General features: G+C 37.5%; 1 non-coding gene across 1 annotated transcript; it reads right to left on the bottom strand.

The window, feature by feature from the left end:
• Positions 1–1493: 1493 nt before the first annotated feature.
• Positions 1494–1601, bottom strand: LOC130942957 (small nucleolar RNA R71). Its single transcript, XR_009071500.1, has one exon. It is a non-coding gene; the product is annotated as a small nucleolar RNA R71 (small nucleolar RNA).
• Between the last annotated feature and the right edge of the window lie 3410 nt (positions 1602–5011).

The raw sequence follows: 5011 nt of genomic DNA, 5'->3' as shown, positions 1-5011 counted from the left end.
GTCTAAGCATGAAAAATTTCTAAGTTTGGTGTCTTGCATGTTTTTCTTTTCTTGAAAATTTTTCAAAAATAAGTCTTGATGTTCATCTTGATCTTCAAAGTGTTTTTGGTGTTCATCTTACATTCATAGTGTTCTTGCATGCATTAGTTGTTTTGATTCATAATTTTTATGTCTTGAGTCATTTTGTTGTTTTTCTCTTTCCACATTAAATTCAAAAATAAAAAATATCTTTCCCTTATTTCTCTCATAAATTTTGAAATCTTTGGGTTGACTTAGTCAAAAATTTTTAGAAAAAGTTGTTTCTTGTTAGTCAAGTCAAAATTTCAATTTTAAAAATCCTATCTTTTCAAAATCTTTTTCAAAAATCAAATATTTTTCATTTTTCTTATTATTTTTCGAAAATTTTAAAAATTGATTTTCAAAATCTTTTTCTTAATTTTATTTCATAATTTTCGACAACTTTACTGACAATTAATGTGATTGATTCAAAAATTTGAAGTTTGTTACTTTCTTGTTAAGAAAGGTTCAATCTTTAAATTTTAGAATCATATCTTTTAGTTTCTTGTTAGTCAAGTAATCAATTTTAATTTTTAAAATTAAATCTTTTTAATTTCCTTTTCAAATCTTTTTCAAAACAAATCTCAATCATATCTTTTTTTTCAAAATCAATTTCAAAAATCTTTTCTAACTCCTTATCTTTTCAAAATTGATTTTCAAATCTTTTTCAACTAACTAATTGATTTTTTGTTTGTTTCATATCTTTTTCAAAACCACCTCCCTCTTTTTCAAAATTCTTTTAATTAACTAATTGCTTCAAATTTTAATTTTAATTTTATTTCATCTCTTAATTTTCGAAAACTCTTCTCTATCATCTCTTTCTATTTATTTATTTATTTACTAACTCTTCTCTTCATCTAAAAATTCGAACCCTCTCTTCTCCTCTATGTTCAAATTTTTCTTATTCTTCTTCTATTCTTTTCTTCTTCTACTCACATAAAAGAATCTCTATACTGTGACATAGAGGATTCCTCTTCCTTTTCTGTTCTCTTCTTTTTCATATAAGCAGGAGCAAGGACAAGGACATTCTTGTTGAAGCAGATCCTGAACCTGAAAGGACCCTGAAGAAGAAGCTAAGAGAAGCTAAAGCACAACAATTCAGAGAAAACCTTACAAAGAATCTCGAAAAATAAGACATGGCCGAACCCAATAATAATGGTGGAGGCGCAAGGAGGATGCTTGGTTATTATACTACACCTACTTCCAACTTTTATGGAAGAAGCATCTCAATCCCTGCCACTGGATTCTTGCAAATTTGTGATACTGTTAAGACTAAAGGAGTAGATCTTGAAGTCTACAAGCTCATGCTTTTCCCTTTTGCTGTAAGAGACAGAGCTAGAACTTGGTTGGACTCACAACCTAAAGATAGCCTGGAATCTTGGGATAAGCTGGTCACGGCCTTCTTGGCCAAATTTTTTCCTCCTCAAAAGCTGAGCAAGCTTAGAGTGGATGTTCAGACCTTCAAGCAAAAAGATGGTGAATCCCTCTATGAAGCTTGGGAAAGATACAAGCAATTGACCAAAAAGTGTCCTTCTGACATGCTTTCAGAGTGGACCATTTTGGATATATTCTATGATGGTTTATCTGAGTTCTCTAAGATGTCACTGGACCATTCTGTAGGTGGATCCATTCACATAAAGAAAATGCCTACAGAAGCTCAAGAACACATTGACATGGTTGCAAATAACCAATTCATGTACACCTCTGAGAGAAATCCTGTGAGTAATGGGACGCCTCAGAAGAGGGGAGTTCTTGAAATTGATACTCTGAATGCCATATTGGCTCAGAACAAAATGTTGACTCAACAAGTCAATATGATTTCTCAGAGTCTGAATGGATGGCAAAATGCATCCAACAGTACTAAAGAGGCATCTTTTGAAAAAGAAGCTTATGATCCTGAGAACCCTGTAATAGCAGAGGTAAATTACATGGGTGAAGCCTTTGACAACACCTATAACCCTTCATGGAGAAATCATCCGAATTTTTCATGGAAGGACCCACAGAAGCAAGGCTTCAATAATAACAATGGTGGAAGAAACATGTTTAGCAATAGCAAGCCTTTTCCATCATCTTCTCAGCAACAGACAGAGAATTCTGAGCAAAGCCCCTCTAGCTTAGCAAACATAGTCTCTGATCTATCTAAGACCACTTTAAGTTTCATGAATGAAACAAGGTCCTCCATTAGAAACTTGGAGGCACAAGTGGGTTAGTTGAGTAAGAAAATCACTGAAACTCCTCCTAGTACTCTCCCAAGCAATACAGAAGAGAATCCAAAAAGAGAGTGCAAGGTCATTGATATAATCAATATGGCCGAATGCACAAAGGAGGAGAAGGACGTGAATCCCAATGAAGAAGACCTCATGGGACGTCTTCCAGACAGAAAGGAGTTTCCTATTGAGAACCTAAAGGAATCTGAGGCTCATATAGAGACCATAGAGATTCCATTAAACTTTCTTCTGCCATTCATGAGCTCTGAGAACTATTCTTCCTCTAAAGAGGATGAAGATGTAACTGAAGAGCAAGTTGCTCAATATCTAGGAGCCATCATGAAGCTGAATGCCAAGTTGTTTGGTAATGAGACTTGGGAAGATGAACCTCCCTTGCTCATTAGTAAACTAAATACATGGGTTCAGCAAACTTTTCCTCAAAAGAAACAAGATCCTGGTAAATTCTTAATACCCTATACCATAGGCACCATGACCTTTGAGAAGGCTCTGTGTGACCTAGAGTCAGGTATAAATCTTATGCCACTCTCTGTAATGGAGAAACTGGGGATCTTTGAGGTACAAGCTGCAAGAATCTCATTAGAGATGGCAGACAAGTCAATAAAACATGCTTATGGATTGGTAGAGGACGTGTTAGTGAAGGTTAAAGGCCTTTACATCCCTGCTGATTTCATAATCCTAGACACTGGGAAGGATGAGGATGAATGCATCATCCTTGGAAGACCCTTCCTAGCCACAGCAGGAGCTGTGATTGATGTTGACAAAGGAGAGCTAGTCCTTCAATTGAATGGGGACTAGCTTGTGTTTAAAGCTCAAGGATCTCTCTCTGCAACCATGGAAACGAGACACGATAAGCTTTTCTCAATACAGAGTCAAATAAAGCCCCCACAATCAAACTCTAAGTTTGGTGTTGGGTGGCCACAACCAAACTCTAAGTTTGGTGTTGAACCCCCACATTCAAACTATAAGTTTGGTGTTGGGAGGTCCCAACAATGCTTTGAACATCTGTGAAGCTCCATGAGAGCTCACTGTCAAGCTATTGACATTAAAGAAGCGCTTATTGGGAGGCAACCCAATTTTTATTTATCTATATTTTATGTTTTATTAGGTTTATGATCATGTAGAGTCATAAAACAATTGCAAAAATTAAAAATAGAATAAAAAAAGTAGAAGAAAAAGCACACCCTAGAAGAAGAGCTGTTTGGCGTTTAAACGCCAGAAACAAGCACCAAGCTGGCATTTAACGCCAGAAACAAGCATCAGGCTGGCGTTAAACACCAGAAACTGGCTACATTTGGGCGTTTAATGCCATAAACAAGCATCAGTCTGACGTTAAACGCCAGGATTGCATACAAAGGGCGTTTTACACGACTAAAAGGTGCAGGGATGAGAAATCATTGACACCTCAGGATCTGTGGACCCACAGGATCCCCACCTACCCCACTTCTCTCTTCTTCACACAATCCAATAACACTATACCCCTTCACCAATCACATCCATCCACTCTTCACAATAAACCCCACCTACCTTCAAATTCAAAATCTCTTTCCCACCCAAACTTACCCTAAATGACCGAACCCTAACCCCTCTCCCTTCACTATATAAACCCCTCATTCCTTCTTCATTCTCACACAAAACAACCCTCTCTTACCCCCCTTGGCCGAAACCACACTTCTCTCCCTCTCCTCCATATCTTCTTCTTCTTCTTCTTCTTCTTCTTCTTCTTCTTCTTCTTCTTCTTCTTCTTCTTCTTCTTCTTCTTCTTCTTTCTTTCTTTTGCTCGAGGGCGAGCAACATTCTAATTTTGGTGTGGTAAAAGCATAGCTTTTTTTGTTTTTTCATAACCATTTATGGCACCTAAGGCCGGAGAAACCGCTAGAAAGAGGAAAAGGAAGACAAAAGCTTCCACCTCCGAGTCATGGGAGATGGAGAGATTCATCTCAAAGGTCCATCAAGACCACTTTTATGAAGTTGTGGCCAAGAAGAAGGTGATCCCCGAGGTCCCTTTCATGTTCAAGAAAAATGAGTATCCGAAGATCCGACATGAGATCTAAAGAAGAGGTTGGGAAGTTCTTACCAACCCCATTCAACAAGTCAGAATCTTAATGGTTCAAGAGTTCTATGCCAACGCATGGATCACTAGGAACCATGATCAAAGCATGAACCCAAACCCAAAGAATTGGCTTACAATGGTTCGGGAGAAATGCTTAGATTTCAGTCCGGAGAACGTAAGGTTGGTGTTCAACTTGCCTATGATGCAAGAAGACGCACGCCCCTACACTAGAAGGGTTAACTTTGATCAAAGGTTGGACCAAGTCCTCATGGACATATGTGTGGAAGGAGCTCAATGGAAAAGAGACTTGATAAACCACTATTTCATGGTTTATCTTGTGCTTAATTGAGTGGTTTTTATCAACTCTTCACCCACTTATTCATACTATTCGCATATTTTACGTTTTCCTTCCTGATTTTGTGCTATGATTAAAAACATGCTTCTTTGACCTTTAAATTACTAACTTCAATCCTCTCTTATTACCATTAGATGTCTTGATATGCGTGTTAAGTATTTTCAGAGATTACAGGGCAGGAATGTCTTGGAGGATGGAAAGGAAGCATGCAAAAGTGGAAGGAATACAAGAAGTTGAAGGAACTGCAAAGCTGTCAGCCTGACCCTCTCGCACTAAAACGATCATAACTTGAGCTACAGAGGTCCAAATGATGAGGTTCCA

This window comes from Arachis stenosperma, chromosome 7 (assembly GCF_014773155.1).
Source record: "Arachis stenosperma cultivar V10309 chromosome 7, arast.V10309.gnm1.PFL2, whole genome shotgun sequence".
NCBI classification, from domain to species: Eukaryota; Viridiplantae; Streptophyta; class Magnoliopsida; order Fabales; family Fabaceae; genus Arachis; species Arachis stenosperma.
Note: the sequence above shows the minus strand (reverse complement) of the source record. Positions and strands in the feature narration are given on the sequence as shown.